Source organism: Erpetoichthys calabaricus, chromosome 15, assembly GCF_900747795.2.
Source record: "Erpetoichthys calabaricus chromosome 15, fErpCal1.3, whole genome shotgun sequence".
Classification (NCBI taxonomy): Eukaryota; Metazoa; Chordata; class Cladistia; order Polypteriformes; family Polypteridae; genus Erpetoichthys; species Erpetoichthys calabaricus.
This window is the reverse complement of record NC_041408.2, coordinates 65,237,864-65,255,767: the sequence shown is the minus strand read 5'-3', so window position 1 is coordinate 65,255,767 and position 17,904 is coordinate 65,237,864. Positions and strand designations below refer to the sequence as shown.

General features: G+C 36.2%; 1 protein-coding gene across 3 annotated transcripts in view; it reads left to right on the top strand.

The window, feature by feature from the left end:
* The window catches only part of map3k4 (mitogen-activated protein kinase kinase kinase 4), a 172,905-nt gene that overhangs the window by 84,951 nt on the left and 70,050 nt on the right, over window positions 1-17,904 (top strand). The gene's annotated exons all lie outside the window — the stretch shown is intronic.

Sequence of the window (17,904 nt, the reverse complement as noted above, 5' to 3'; positions counted from 1 at the left end):
GCGTGAATGAAAAGTGAATTAAAAAAAAAAAAAAAGCTAACCTTTACCAGTATTCTCGCAGTCGCATTCAGAATCAATCCATACAACCCCATCTGACACAGCTGTTTTCACATAAATAAAAGTGCATTTTTATTCAAGAGTATAACCGAAGAATAAAGAAAGCAAGTTACAGTTGGTGGTTGATACGACAGCTTGCGTGGTGCAATGTTAAGAACTGCTGATTTCAAGTGACGGTGAGATACGAAGAAGGCAGCTTCGCCAGCGTTTGTGTGTCAGAACCCTTTTGGGGGGGGGGGGGGGGGGGGTAGTATGCATCGTGGTACACTGCGCGTCTTTATGTCAGATGGGGTTGTATGGATTGATTCTGAATGCGACTGCGAGAATGAAAAGTGAATTAAAAAAAAAAAAAAAAAAAAAAAAAAAAGCTAACCTTTACCAGTATCATAAGTTACACCGGCTGTTACAGACTGAAATCAAATTTATGTTGTTATTCTAAAATTGTAAGAATAAGAGCAGTTCACTTCTCGAAGTGGAGCCGTGTGGGATCGAACTCGCCACCCTCTGATTCCCAGTCAGGAGCTGATACCATTACGCCACCGCGGCGGTTGTAGTCAAAGTGTCAATGTGGCATGCTAACGCGGCTTTTTTTTGTGCAGTCATATTTTTGAAGAAAAGCGCATGTGTTCTCTTATTTGTACCTTTTGTGAAAGTGTTTCTTTGATATATGGACTTCAGGCTTCATACGTTATATAGTTTATGCCTACATTTTGTCATTTACTATTAGAATATGAAAAACGTTTCTGTTTTAAAAATGTGTTTGCACAGACTACTGAACGGAACACACACGAAATGCGTGTATTCCAAATAACACTACTGTATATTATTTCCACTCTAAAACTCCACTTCAATCCCAGATAAATCAAGGCAAGGCATGAGCTAGGAGAAATTCGTTCTAAGTCGGTGGGGGGATGGAATAGCTGGCTGCTAGTAGCTTTTGTTTATCAGCACATTTAGATGACAAAGGACTCTAGCGGAGAGGTGCAAATGGATTTAAGACGCGATTTAAGGTGGGACGGATTTACGAGTTTTTTCGTAGGCTCTGGTAATTCTAGTGTTAAGTGTTTGTGCCCCTTCATGAAGCGGCACCCTGATAGGTTTGTGTCTTTATTTCGTTAGATGTTGCTAGGAAGGGTGGGGATGGTTGTCCAAACTTGCAAAGACAGGTTTTTCTATCGCCTCAATAAGCGCTAGTATCGATCACAGTTTTGACAGGGTAGCTTTTGTTATAGAATCAACACACAACTGTGAGTCCCCAGTACAGTGGACTTAATTTTACTTTTTCATAGTGTTGCCAGTGCTCACATGTGTGCCACATCAATGTTAAAATGAAAGTGAAAAAAATTAATTCCACTATAAGTAACACTGTTTAATTTGTTTAAGTCAAAACACTTGCATGTAAGAAGCACTAAAGACAAGTAATGCCTGATAGCTTTTTTCCCTTGCTTTCTGTTTCATTATCTCCATGGTAAAGACAGACTCTTATAGCATGAATTTTACACTAAATTAGTCTCGTTTGGAGTATTTTGTGGTCTATAACCTCTTAAGGTGGCGATAATCTTAACTCTAAGTCGAGTCTCATAACATTGAAATTACATTTAAAATATAAAAACATATGATCTTATGTTATAGGCTGCCTATAGGTTCTTCTAATATTATGACAGAATCAATTAATATCACATAACATTTTTAACTTAAGAAGTATAAAATAATTTGTTTTTTGTGAACCTTTTGTCTTGGATTTGGGGAGAGTACTTGGACAATGGGTAATTACAAACAGCAGGTTTCACCTACCTTCAGCTAAAAAGACATGGTTAAACAATCTTTAAAAAGTCAATAAGGCTTGCTTGGATTTGGGGAGAGTAATTGGACAATGGGTAATTACAAACTGCAGGTTTTACCTACCTTCAGCTAAAAAGACATGGTTAAACAATCTTTAAAAAGTCAATAGGGCTTGTCCCTCATTTCAGTCTCACAATATAAATAATATGCATTATTATTTAGAAATCTGAAATACAAAAAAAGTTTGGAATCGTTGCAGATCTGTAAAAATGGGAAAGTGACAAACATTGCTGAACGCAAACTTTGATTCCCAGCTGCCTGCACTAGTGTGCAAGGGCCAACGGGATACCATTGTATGATTTAAAGAGTTTCATTGAGGCTTCAGTAGGAAATTATCAGTCAAAGCTAGTGCTGGGCGGTATGACCAAAATTCTATATCACAGTATTTTTCAAAACGGTATTGGACGGTATTTTTTTCCCCATGCATGAATGGATGTTAACCACATTTCCACTGCAGTTACTGGCTAAGAATAACCTATTCCTCTGTCATGAGAATTGTACATTGTACAAAAAAACAAAAAAGTATTAATACTGGTTTGCATGGCCCCATAAAGTGATACTTTTCAAGGGGGTGGCACTAATGAAAAGAAGGAATCACATTGCATGACAAATGAAGAGAGGGAATCCCATTGCATGACAGATGAAGTCAAAATATAGAGCCTTTTTATTGAACAATATTTGCAAACAACTTAAACTAAAATTTTGACAACATATAGTGCATCTGGAAAGTATTCACAGCGCATCACTTTCTCCACATTTTGTTATGTTACAGCCTTATTCCAAAATGGATTAAATTCATTTTTTCCCTCAGAATTCTACACACAACACACCATAATGACAACGTGAAAAAAGTTTACTTGAGGTTTTTGTAAATTTATTAAAAATAAAAAAACTGAGAAATCACATGTACATAAGTATTCACAGCCTTTGCTCAATACTTTGTCGATGCACCTTTGGCAGCAATTACAGCCTCAAGTCTTTTTGAATATGATGCCACAAGCTTGGCACACCTATCCTTGGCCAGTTTTGCCCATTCCTCTTTGCAGCACCTCTCAAGCTCCATCAGGTTGGATGGGAAACATCGGTGCATAGTCATTTTAAGATCTCTCCAGAGATGTTCAATCGGATTCAAGTCTGGGCTCTGGCTGGGCCACTCAAGGACATTGACAGAGTTGTCCTGAAGCCACTCCTTTGATATCTGGGCTGTGTGCTTAGGGTCGTTGTCCTGCTGAAAGATGAACCGTCACCCCAGTCTGAGGTCAAGAGCGCTCTGGAGCAGGTTTTCATCCAGGATGCCTCTGTACATTGCTGCAGTCATCTTTCCCTTTATCCTGACTAGTCTCCCAGTCCCTGCCGCTGAAAAACATCCCCACAGCATGATGCTGCCACCACCATGCTTCACTGTAGGGATGGTATTGGCCTGGTGATGAGCGGTGCCTGGTTTCCTCCAAACGTGACACCTGGCATTCACACCAAAGAGTTCAATCTTTGTCTCATCAGACCAGAGAATTTTCTCTCTCATGGTCTGAGAGTCCTTCAGGTGCCTTTTGGCAAACTTCAGGCAGGCTGCCGTGTGCTTTTTACTAAGGAGATGCTTCCGTTTGGCCACTGTACCATACAGGCCTGATTGGTGGATTGCTGCAGAGATGGTTGTCCTTCTGGAAGGTTTCTCCTCTCTCCACGGAGGACCTCTGGAGCTCTGACAGAGTGACCATCGGGTTCTTGGTCACCTCCCTGACTAAGGCCCTTCTCCCCCGATCGCTCAGTTTAAATGGCCCGCCAGCTCTAGGAAGAGTCCTGGTGGTTTCGAACATCTTCCACTTACGGATGATGGAGGCCACTGTGCTCATTGGGACCATCAAAGCAGCAGAAATTTTTCTGTAACCTTCCCCAGATTTGTGCCTCGAGACAATCCTTTCTCGGAGGTCTACAGACAATTCCTTTGACTTCATGCTTGATTTGTGCTCTGACTTGAACTGTCAACCGTGGGACCTTATATAGACAGATGTGTGCCTTTCCAAATCATGTCCAATGAACTGAATTTACCACAGGTGGACTCCAATTAAGCTGCAGAAACATCTCAAGGATGATCAGGGGAAACAGGATGCATCTGAGCTCAATTTTGAGCTTCATGGCAAAGGCTGTGAATAGTTATGTACATGTGCTTTCTCAATTTTTTTTATTTTTAATAAATTTGCAAAAATCTCAAGTAAACTTTTTTCACGTTGTCATCATGGAGTGTTGTGTGTAGAATCCTGAGGGAAAAAAATGAATTTAATCCATTTTGGAATAAGGCTGTAACATAAGAAAATGTGGAAATAGTGATGCACTATGAATACTTTCCGGATGCACTGTATTTTCAACCATCCAAAGAGGCATTTAGACTTAGTAAAATATCCAGAGGTGCTTGTCAAAAGTTGTATTGCACTGAACAATGTCTCAGAAGAGGAATAAATATTAATTTTTTTTTTTGTAAACCAACTACACTGTGTTAATGTTAACAATCTCTGTCCACTGACATGTTAAAGTGACTTTTTAAACAACTTTACCATCATTAAACTGCATAATACATATGTATTTAAACTAATAAATAATAACAATAAAATAAATAATAGTGCAACTTCCAGTAATAATAATACTATTACTTCCAAGACTTCAAGCCCAGGTGCATTACACAGTATTCACCAAATAAAAATAAAATAAAATAAAACAAGTGCAACTTGGTGATGACATCTTTACCAACTGAACCATCATTAAGGCAAACTGCATTAATGTGGACCTTGCTTTAAGCTAATCTATATACTGTACATAAATAATAAAACTGCAACTTACATTTATAATGCTATTTGTGGTATAGCCCTACGGAATCGTACTAGGGCCACGGTGAAGAAAAAAAAATACGGACACATTGAAATAAAAAAAACTATATGTCGAGATTAAAGTCGACATTTCCACTTTATTCTTGTAGTTTATTTTGTCATTAAAGTAGAATGTCGTAAACTAAACTTCATCCTAAAATCAATGTTTAATTCACTAGATTTTCTCAAACCCCGTCATAAGTTATGTAGCACATTACATGCTTTAAGTGTTCCCCAACCCAGTTGTTAATCGATACGCTCTTCTTAAACTGACTTCCTCTTGCACTGAGGCAGCAATCGCCACACAGAATACATTCACTTCATGATATTTCTATTCCCTGAAAATGTAGAATGCTAAGATAATTTTTCATGATGAAATGCATTAAAACGGGTATTAAACATGCACGGTAGTGTGCCGGTAGTGCTGCTCCCTCGCAGTAAGAGGTCCCCAGGTGTATGTTCAGTGTAGAGAACTTTATGGCAGGTGTGATGAAGTTCCAGAAAACTGGATGTATGAATGGGTATCGCACAGGTTTAACTTAAATATTGTGTAAATGTTGGGTTCGTGATCTGGTGGTTGAAGACATGAACGCAGAATTCAATGGATGTTCTTCTGAGCGGGCTTTCTTTATTGCATGTGTGCCGACTCTTTCCGACGTATTAAAACCCCAGTTCCTATCCTTCCTTTTTCTTTCTCCACATAACCAATCGCCACACAATAAACTTCCTTGTGAAATTAAAACTCGTTATAAACTTAGACCACAGAGTGTTCAGAACTTTAAAAAAAATCTTCGTTATATGTATTTAATGGTGTCGTCTATTCAGGGTTGCGCCCATACCAGCAAGCATTGTGTGCAAGGCAGGAGGAAATCCTGAACGTGGAGCCATTACATCGCAGGGTGAATACGAGCAATACATACACTAGCAGGGTTAATATAGCATAACAACAACCGCCATTCCTACATGACTTTGAAAGGAAACTGAAGCACGCCGAGTAAATCCACCAGAAAAACATGCAAATTCAATGCAGGGAACACCCGGGACCCCATTGCTGTAAGACAGCAGTGCAACCTCCACGCCACCGTGCCCCCACATGATTAATACATGCTTTAATGCATTTCATCATGAAAATGATATCAAGTATTTATCTTAGCATTCTAAATGTTCAGGGAGCAGGAATATCATGAAATTAATGTATTCTGTGTGCTGTCTACACCTCCTCTTAGTGCAAGAGGAAGTCAGTTTAAGAAGCACGTAGCGATTAACATGGCTCCGGGAACACATCACAAAACATTTAATGTGCTATATAACTTATGACAGGGTTTGAGAAAATCTAGTAAATTAAATATTCATTTTAAGATGAAGTTTAGTTTACGATGTTCTACTTTAATAACAAATTACGAGAATAAAGTCAACATGTCGACTTTAATCTTGTCATAAGTGTCGAGATTAAAGTGGAAATGTCGAGAATAAAGTCAACATGTCGTCACACTAGTAACACAGTATTGAAAAAAATACAACTTGGCTTGCAGAATTGTCCAGTAGTATAGAAACAGTATTCACACATTTGAACACAATGGTCCACATCCGACCTTTTAAATCCAAAGTATCTCCAGACAACAGACGTTACTCCTTTTTCCAGCAAAAGTTCTTCTGTGTCATAATGTTCAACTTTATCGTCTGCTACAGCTTCAGTTTCTGAATGTTGTCTGTCCATTTTCACCGCACAATACCTCCACTAAGTCAGTTGTATGCTTGTTTAGCAGTGCAGCAGTGAAAAAGAGCCCCTACACAACACCTCTGTGGCATGTGTTTAGCGGTGTAGCAGTGAAAAAGTTCCCCCTTAAACAGTTTCCCACTGCGCCATGTTCTGAATGTTGTTTAGGCAATTTAAACCGATGTTGAGTTATAAGAAAAATCCATATCATAACAAAAATAAAAAACGGTTTTTGGTATGAAACAGTATACCGCCCAGCACTAGTCAAAGCAAAACCAAATAATTACTGCCCTTCCCCCAATAAGTCCTGAACAGTGTGCCAGGTTTGCCAGTGGATTGGATGAGGATATTCAAGTTTGGCATGTTAGCACACTGCAGAGTAGGACAGTGCAGAGCGTATTGCAATGATGATGTGGTGGAGACAAGTTGCTCAAATTGGTGTGTTGAATCAGGCTGATCCTTTTGCAGCAAAGTGGCATACATCATTTGAGTCTGAGCCACAAATTTTCATGGTCTGCCATTATAATTTAAGAGCTAAGATGGCAACTGGTTTTCATGTTTGAAGTTTAATGTTTGAATGTTGTATGAATGCTTTATTAAAGAATGTTGATGATTAGGTGACTGTGTTTTAGCTACTTGTGGCTGCTCATAAGGAAGCATTTTTTTGAAGCATCTTTGTGTTCTTACTGACAAGTACAGTGCTAAACTCCGCAACACAGTTTTGTGAGAAGTAGGTAACACGTTTAAAGTAATGTGTGTTAAGCAGCCTGATTGCTTTTTAAAGTAATGAGTAACTTAATACAATACTTTTTGAAGTAAAAATACCTGTGTTGTTGTTATTCCAGAAACACTAGGTATATGGCAATAAGGACATGTACTGGATTGTTTATGTGGCTTTGTCACACATTCAAGCAAAAAGGAGTGTGCTGTGTGCAATCTGGTAACAGAAACCTATAAATAAAGTGTCAGTTTGACTAAGCATATTTATAAAATGCACAAAGAACTCCAGTAGACTTCTTGCCCACGTAAACATGGATTTTTAAGAAACCAAGTTTCTGTTTAAACAAGTTATTCATTTTAACCCAGTAATGTGTGTGATAGTAAACACACTCATTGATCCCTTGACCAGCAGATACATACTGAATTTGCTCAGAGATCATCCATCCAGAAATACAAGACTGACATTGGCTCAGAAAGCCCAGAGCGTCAAGTTCATCAGTTGCTATAAATAGGTAAACCTGCATGTTATCTGTATAGCTATGGTAGGTAACCGTGTGTTTTGAAATAATCTGATCTAATGGGAGCATATACATTGAAAATATCAGTGGGGCCGGAATAGATGTTTGTGGTACACCATATACAATATCATGGATCTCTTCTATACAATCACCTCAACTATCAAATAATTTTCTACCTGTTAAATAAGACTGAAACCAATTTAAGACACTGCCTGAGAGGCCCACCCATTGAGTAAGACTAGTAGAATATTCTGGTCTGTGGTGTCAAATGCTGCACTTCAGTCTAGTAGAATAAGTACGGATAGGTGGCCTCTGTTTGCATTAACCTGTAAGTCATTTACTGCTTTAAGGACTGTGGTTTCTGTACTATGATTTGTTCTAAAACTTGATTAAAACTTAGCAAGAGTAAAATATTTTTAAATAGTTAATTTTTAATTGCTGAAAACTACTTTTTCTTCATTGCCTAGAATTTTACTTTAAAAAGAAATGTTAGAAATTTGTCTAACGTTTAATTCCATTAAAAATAGCAGTCTGATATTCAACAGGATTTATTTTGGAGGGGTATATTATTTCTAATATCTTTTATTCTGTGTTTAAAAAATATGGCAAAAGCTTCACAATATCTGTTAAGTTTCAAGGAGGCATTTTACTGTATGAACTGGGTTTAGAAGACAGATCAATCATTGACAGTAAAATATCTTTCATTTCCAGCATTATCATTTATAATTTTGAAAAACTGTACTGCTTTTTTAAGATAGAATGCTTTATTATATTAAAGCATATTTTACTTTAATGTTTCACAGTGGACTGTTAATTTAGTTTTCCTCCATTTACACTCAGCCCTATTGCATTTTTTCTTAAGATCTGATACTCTTAAGCTTTCCAAAGTATTAGTGCTAGAAGATTACTTAACAATTTTTTAGTAACCACTGTATTGACTGCAGCTGTCATGTTAGCAAAGAAAAATTCCACTTTCCTGGTAACATTGCTGGGTGTGCTAGGACAAGCACTAAAATTGGACTGATTATTCAGAATATTTGTAAACTTAGACATTGCACGTTCTTTAAAATAATGTTTTTTTTTTTTTTTTTTTTTTTTACAATATGCTGCTTTTTAATTCTAGTTACCAGTACTTCTACATTAAAGAGAATGCAGAAATTGTCAGATATACCTATATTCACCGCCTTTCTCATGTCAATTTTTAATACTTTTGAAATTAACTAAATCAAGTTTGTGTCCTCCCTCATCTTTAGGCTGGCTGTTGTGTTGGCTAAGACCAAATGAGTGCAACAACAAATAAATTCTCTTGCTTTAGGGTTGCACTGAATATCCATCTGAAAACTGAAACCCATTACAATTAGGAATCTATCATAATTAATTATTATTAGGGATATCAAGTCAGAGAATTCCTTTATAATTTATTGTATTTTGTGGGTCTATAAGTGGTCAATATGACAAACTATCAATCCTTGAATAATTATGGCAAGATACTTGAAGGATGTGAAAGTGACAAAGCTGATACCTTTACAGTTTAATTATCTCAAAAATGCTGCTTTTTTACCCTGGTGAACTGAATGAACAAAATTGTAATTCAGAGGTTTCTTCCAGTGTTGCCATGGCTTAAACTTCCATATACCCATTTTATTAATGAGACACAACCCAAAGATATGCAGGCTAAATTAACTGGTTTGGTTAAGCTAGCCCTTGGATATGTGTTTAAGTGTGTTCATCCTGTGATGGGAGGCTAAACACGTTTTGTAGAATACCCCAGGTGACATAACTATAAGTGTGTACATGCTTAATTTGTTTCATAGCTCTCTACTCCATCTTTTGGATGGAAAAGAAAAACATTTGAAGCCAGTAAAAAACCGACAGCAGTAGCAGCTCACTGGAATATGCAAACTTTGAAGACAGCCTATCATGTTACAGACACTGTATTTGTTTGAGGAAAAAAATATTAAGTACTTCCTTTAGATAGTATTTGGTGTTCTGGTGCTGACAGTATGCAATACGGGTGAATACGTACTGTATTTTAAAGTTTTTTGTTTTTTTTCCTTTAACTATATATTGTGCAAAATTTAGCCAGTTTACAAATGTATTGGGACTAGGGCAATTGTGATCATTAAACTAGATGATGCTATGTTTAGATTTTAAATATTGTAACCATTTAGAAGGCTCCATGTTTCTAACTCAAAACTTGAGAAACAGGCATACACAATATTATACCTAAGTTTTTTTTTTTTTGTTTTTTTTTTTTATTTTTAAACCTGTCATGGTTTTAGTTCATTTGAAATCTTCACACTTAACTGATTGTATGGATCTATGTCTCATTTTTAATAAATAAAAAACAAATTGTTTATATCAGAGTTATTATAAATGAAAATAATTAGAGGACAGTTACATTTTTAAGAAGATATCCCTTAAATAGGACACTGGGACATACTGTGTTAAAATGAGACTTATTGCGCATATGTTAAACTCTTTGGTGTTAACCACGAGTGTGACTTGGGCTCGAGGTGATGTGTAACAATCTGCTTTACAGTGTTAAGTTTGAACAACTCTCAGAATAGTATTTTGCTGTTATCTAGTGGATGAAATAACATAATACTACAAAAAATCTATCTTAGTAAACGGATAAATGTCTTTGCATTTGTGTGTCTTTCTGGTTATTATGCCTTAGTCATTCTAACAATTAGCATATCAGAAACATTTGTAGTAATAAAATGCATTGCATTTATTGCTCAAACAGGTGGCACATCACAAACATTATCACTGCTTTAAGAATCCTGTAGCAAATTTCATATAATTGAGAAATGTGCATTGCAGTTGTCCTTCCAGCATCTCATAATAAACATTTGTAGCAATGCATTTATTGGTAGACAAACAAATACAGTGCTTTTTATTACTACACTGCTTGAACATTGCCTATGTGGAAACACTAGAAATATGGATCTATGAGTTTTTTCGTAGGCTCTGGTAATTCTAGTGTTAAAGGACCACTCACTGTTGCTACACTAGTTGGAATTGTTATGTAACTTTGGCAGGCTTTCTGTTCTGATAGGCTCCCCTGCACTGAAGCCATTCATATTCATTCTATTGATGACTCATCCCCGGGCTGATGCAACTCATCTGTACTGTTGCAGTATATTACAGATAGTATAAGTAGAGTGTTGTGTATTACACTGATATTTACAGAATTAGTTTGTTGGGCAGTCTGGGAGGATAGTGCAGTATCCTCAGAGCAGCGTGGAATGCATTTTTTGATGTATGAACTTGAAGAATAAAAGTACAGTAAGTAAACTAATTGATTTTTGCATTTTAATAATAGAAAAAAAATTTATCTTACTGAGCATCAGGTGCCTTGTTAAGAGAGAAATTGTTCTCAGTTTTTTCCACTACTTATAACCACTGAAACTAACAATTGCTTAATAAGTGTTCACGCTTAGTACATAAATTATAAAAATAATTGTTTGTAAAGTAAGAAAACACATCACTAGTTATAAAAAGTAGTCTGTTACATTTTATTTTTGTAAAGAAAGTGCTTTAAAAATGGTGGATGAATAAAACCTTACTAAACCGTATTAGAACACAGGAAGAGGAGTAAGAGTAGGGGCTAATGCATGTTTTTTTCTCGTCATTTTGAATCAATATAAGCCATATCTTTGCTCATAGTCCCTTGTTTTCACCAGGAAAGTCAACTTGAAGTTCTAACATATATATTCTAAAGGTATACAAACACACCACTCTCTACCATAGTCTTTAAATTTGTAGATTTTGGAACTTGTCTTTCTATGATACTGTAATCATTCAATTTGTTATTAAAAATTAAGGAGGAAACATAGACAGTAAACCTGAAAGGTGCACCAATTTTCATGCTGACATGATCATGTCTTTAAACAGGTCTTTTTTTGTTTTATTATAAAATACATTCCATTTGATGGTGCACTGCAAACATTAATGTTGAGGTCTAAGTTGATTACTTAGATTTTAACCCATTCTAGTTGGGTAGCAGAGTAGTCATGAATATGTCTTTGTTCTACCACTTTGTTAATTCTATGATAACTCATCCATATTCATGAGTGGGGTGGAGCCTTCAGCCAGAATAGCAAAAAAAAAAAGCCATAAAGCCAGTTTTTAAAGAAATTAAAACTGAATTATTGCTTGAATTAAGTGATATTGAAGACAATGTGAATTGGTCATCAGGCATTGACACGGACAGTGAAACTGATACGTGTTTAGTAGATTCTGACTTGTAAAGCTTTATTTATGTTTGTGTTTGGTGTCTGCTTCATGCTACAGCTGACAATAAGGCACCTACTTGTCTATTTACAAGTAACCCTGGTCTAAAGATTTCTCTTGATCATAATTATCCGGAATATTGGTGATTTGTCAGTGAAAGTCTGGTGAAGAAAATAAATGTTTAAACAAAGTGATACACTGAGAAGTGTTGGAAAAGTCACAGTAAATCATTTAGTTGTCACATCGCTGGCAGCTAGTTGCTGCAGATGACATTTAAGTGTTTTTCAGTCTTTTAAAACTGCAGGGCATATTGAGTAAGCCAGTCCAGGGATTGTAGTTGTCACAAAGCAGTTGTTGCCCTCACCTGTTTTCATCTAAGTTATTAGAGAGTGTCATTTTTCACTCATTATGAAATGCCTGCATTTCACTAATCATTATGACTATTATGAAGCCAATTACCTATCACTGACACTGTACAAACTGTGGAATATGTATCAGGGAATCATCAAAAATAGATAGATACAGTAGATAGATAGATAGATAGATAGATAGATAGATAGATAGATAGATAGATAGATAGATAGATAGATAGATAGATAGATAGTTTATTAATCTCAAGGGGAAATTCACAAATAAAAAAAAATAAAAATAAAAATACTAATAAAAAAAAAAAAATATGCAGAAAATTTATATTCCCGATTGTGTTGCAACTGTTGACAACAATTTCAAGAGTTACAAGGGAAGCTTGTCGTGGATACAGTACATCTCATCCAAACGGGCACGATTCCGTATCAAATTCTACATGCTGTACAAAGAAAGCTCAGGGTACATCTGGAATGTGACATCTTAACTAGTAGAGGGACCAGATGGGATAGCAACTACAGTCAGTATGGCATTGCTACATCATCTGTGCTATCATTGGTGAACCCTTTGCTTGACTGATGTTATTTACAGCAGTATGGTAGGCTACAATAACACAATGGGCGACCTTACTAAACCTTACTAGAACACAGGAAGAGGAGTAGAAGTATGGACTAATGTATGTTTTTTTTCTTGTCATTTTGAATCAATATAAGCCATATCTTTGCTCGTAAACTTGAAGGGTGCACCAATTTTCATGCTTATATGAGCATGTCTTTTAACAGGTCTTTTTTTGTTGCTGTCCAGCCAAAATGTGAACACTGGTGGTAACTTTGATGAAATATTTATAAATATAAATGTACAGAGAACCTTCATTAATAATAATGATATAGGGTATAAGATGTAAACTAAAACCCATAAGTGCTTTTATATGCTATATATATATATATATATATATATATATATATATATATATATATATATATATATATATATATATATATATATACAAGGGGGCTCCGCCCCCTGCTCGCTTCGCTCGCCTACCCCCGGCGTTGGGTATCCTGAAATATATTAGTCGAGCTCGTTCGTTTTGGAGCCGTGCCCACTTTGCCCGCGGCATTTCAGACGCGCGTTGTAGGATTGTCTTGCATACATGGCATGTTCTTTCCAGAATTTTAGGAATTGGGCAATTATTACTCAAAAGACTTTTCTGTAAATACTGTATGTATATGGAATGATTGATTTTCATATTACACCTCCTGCCACAATCATCTCTTCGTATATTTCATAAACTTCATGTTTATTACAGTCTTTCAGCTACTTTGAAAAGTCTCGGGTAAATGTAAATCTAGACATAAAGGACATGAATGTATGCCTTTCATGAAATGTAGTTAGGAGACTGCCCTTTCACTACAAAAAGAATGTGGCTTAGAATTTAATTTAGAGAAAACACAAGGCTTCTGGAAAAATATTCTCTGAATATATGAAACCAAAGTTGAGTTGTTAGGTAATCATTGACAACACTATGTCTGACAAAACCAAACCATGCGTATCACTACAAGATCCTCATACCATCCTCCATTTTGCAAACACTGTGTCCACCATAAACTCCTCTTCATATTTAAGTACCAGTAAACTCCCGATTCTCTAAAGAATCGCAAATCCAAGAATGGCAATTACTTTCTGTTCCCTCCAATCTTTGTAGGGATGAAAAATCATGGAGGGTGGGAGCATCCTGGGAAAGTTTTCATTTAAATAAATAAATATATTGTTATATTTGCTGTTTCTTTTTGGAGCCATGACTCCTTTGGTTTTGGTATTTCAGAAGCGCGTTGTAGGTGCCTTCGTTCATTGTTTTTATCTATGCAACCTCGTTTTTGTTTTTCTATGGGTGTTTTGTTAGCTAGAAGTCATTTTCTGTTAGGAATCCTAATTGAACTTACTTTTAACACTGAATTACCTTAATGTGATTCAAATAAGCCACACTGACAGCTGCCACACTGAGTGCTGGCACAGTGGATTAGTTAGAGTACACTGACTGGTGGCACTGTGTAGTGGAGTAGCTGCTGGTACTGTGGAGTGGAGAACACTGACCGCTGGCACTGTGGAGTAGCTGACTGCTGGCACTGTCAGTAGTCATCAACCTCAAGTTTAAATACATAGACATATATAGATAGACGGCGCATTCACTGTGTTTCCCAGTCGACACGATACGTCAGCGCGTCAGCCTTGTTGTGAGTGGCAAAAGTGCCATTTAAACTAATACAGGTGGACGTGGAAACCAGGTTTTCTGATGAAAAAACAATAATGTTTAAAACAGTATTGTTTACATATAACAGATTTTGGCGAATCGTTTAAATACAATTATTTATATCCATTTATACACTAATAATGGAAATTATTAAATAATAATAATTATAATTATTAAATAATTCCTCCCATATAAGTAACATTTCGGGGACTGCCTACTTCTGTCTTCGAAACATTTCCAGACTTTGTCCTGTTCTTATGCAACACAGTACTGAAGTATTGGTTAATGCCAGAGTCACCCCATGTATAGATTACTGTAATGCTATTCTATCTGGCATCCCACAAAAACTTATCCATTGCTTACAACTTCTTCAAAATTGTGCTGCCAGGATAATATCCTGCTGTTCTAAATCCACTGAACATATTACACGTCTTCTCTCTCAACTTCACTTGGCTCCCAGTTAACTACGGAATAAAATACTAAGTACTGCTCTTAACATTTAAAGCTCTACACAACCTCACTGATCTCCTACAGACTTACAGTCCGTCTCGCTCATTCAGATCCTGTAATTTGAGAGTATTCAGTCTGGCAATATGGTGCAGCCTTAGTTTGTGGAAGACAGACACAACTAAAGACATGAGCATAAAATGATGGTTGTCAATTTCAAACTGTGTTTCCTCAATGTGCTCCTTGAGAAAAAACATCATCAAGTTTGAGAAATGTTAACAGCTAACAACAATCTACATAGTTAGTGACTAAATACATTTAGCCAAAACGTTTGTTTGGAGGCTCACTTGAGCACATAAATGCATAGCTTTGCTAGCTTAGCCTGGCTTAGCTAAAGTAAAGATTATAAAACAGGATTTTCTAATGGCCAAATATAACCGAAACAATTGTTCAGCCTTACCTATGAAATGTAATCCCCCGGGATCTGGTTTGGAGCGTACAGCGGTTTGTACAATCCCAAGCAGCACATTATTCATTACTTCACTCCACAGCAGTGCCACTCACAATATGGCAGCGACATTGACGTACGATTCTCATGAGGCGTCTTGTTATTCTATGTCTATGTTTAAATATGTCACCATTGCAACTTGTTGGCGTGCACGCTTTACGTCAAGTTTAGTTTACAGGTTGTGTTGTGTTGTTTGGGCGCCACTTACTGACTCTGGGAAGCCGCTGGGTTTGACTCTGAGGTGCTGTGCGAGTGAGCTTTTGGCATGGGTTGCGTCAGGCATCCATGCATATATACAACCTTCGTAAACATTACTAAATGAAGGTTGTATATGCGGTGGTGTGCGCATTCGCGTTCGGGCGGCGGTTGTATTGTGACCTGAAGTTTAGTTTATAGGTTGTGTTGTGTTGTTTGGGCACCACCTACTGAGTCTGGGAAGCCGCTGGGTTTGACTCTGGGGCGCTGAGGCGCAGTGCGCGTGCGCTTCGATGCGTCTGGCCTCTGGCATCTGTGCATATATACAACCTTCGTTTAGTAATATAGATTCCTAAATGAAAATTTGAAGTCATCCCAATGACTGCCAAAAATTGGCTGAAATTGTAAATTATCATGTAACAGGACAATGACCCTAATCACACTGGTATTTCATCAGATGCATGCCACATAAAGAAAATTAAAGAGCTATGTAGTACATAACTGAATTACCTAAACATCAATGAACTAAAAAGCATTATTGTAAGACTGAGTGAGCTAACCTTCCTATGTTATCATGAAAGAAAATGAAAACACATACTGTATAGTAAATTATTACTTCGCATTATTACTCCTAAAGATGATTCATCAAGCTACTGTTTCATGGAGTTTATGTACTTTTTCACATACGGCTTCTTGCATGTTGGCTAATTCTTGCCGAATAAATAATAACAAAGTAAAATTTGGTATGTGTACCATGCCAGTTGAAGTTAAATACATGTGCTTTGTGTTCCTAGATAACAAGGTAATTATTATTTATGTTAAACTGAAAGACAACATATGGCCATATTTATCTCATATTTATTTATTAACTTCTAATAAATTAACCATAATAGCTAGTAGGCCTTGAATGCAAAAACTATTTTTTAAGATAAGCATTTTTGTACATTTTTAGTTTTAGATGAGCTTCTGAATGTTTGATGAAGTTCAAACTGTATGCAACATGTAAATGATTGTTGCAAAGCAATATTTCCTTTTTGTATTATTTCTTTATTAATCACACTATTAATTGTCACATTAAAATTAAAAGCATTATTTGCCTAAACCTTTGTGTTGGTATAAAAGCTATGCTTTGTCTCCTAGAAGTAGATAAGAATAGGTAACATCTGGAATTAAGACAATGATGTGACATAAATGCTGAAGTATGATTTATATTTATTGTTGGTTTTTAGGGGCATTCACATAAAATGCAAACAGCATCTACTGTTTTCATCATATCTGTCACTATTAGAGTTTATGTCTGGATGGTGTAGAGCAAGATGCTCATGATTGTTCATGGTATTACCAAAGTACTTGACTTTATCCTGGAAGAAATTGCATGTGGCTGTAGTCATGTCAAGTTTTCTATTTACTTTGTGAAATCCAAACTAAGTACAGGCTTTAGATTTAAATTATGATGGCACAGCATAAACCTGACAACAACCTTAATCAGTCATGTTGTTGCTTTGCGGTGTTTTCAGGGCATGTTATCCGTCAGCAAAATGTGTCCGTGCACAGGAACCATGTATGGACATTATTTCAGCACCAGTACAAGTAAATGTATCATTCTAATGGCAATAGCTACATCAGTATACTGTTATCATGTCAACAGTAAATGCCTGGTAGCATGCAACTCATATGTAACTGTGTGAATTTCTCCTTACTAATAAAGTATCTATCTATCTATCTATCTATCTATCTATCTATCTATCTATCTATCTATCTATCTATCTATCTATCTATCTATCTATCTATCTATCTATCTATCTATCTATCTATCTATCTATCTATCTATCTATCTATCATTAATGATGTAGTATGGTTTATGCACGGTTGCATTTTGTTGATTGTAATGTCCGCATTTTTTCATTTAAAAGTCCTTTTTTTTTTTTAATACTTAGCCCAATGGTCCAAAATCACTATACTTAAGAATTGCAATTTGTAAATGAGTCAGTTTCTCTCCCCACCCCATCCCTATTAAATAGCTGTTTCTGATAGCATAACAGATCTCCAGTACAAGTTATGAAAATGCATTAAATGTACAGGGAACATAGCTTCACATCAGTGGCTTAAATTTCAGATTACTTCACTGTTTCAAATTTACATTACGAAAGGGATCATTTCAGCTTGTGTATTTTGTATATTTTCCTCAT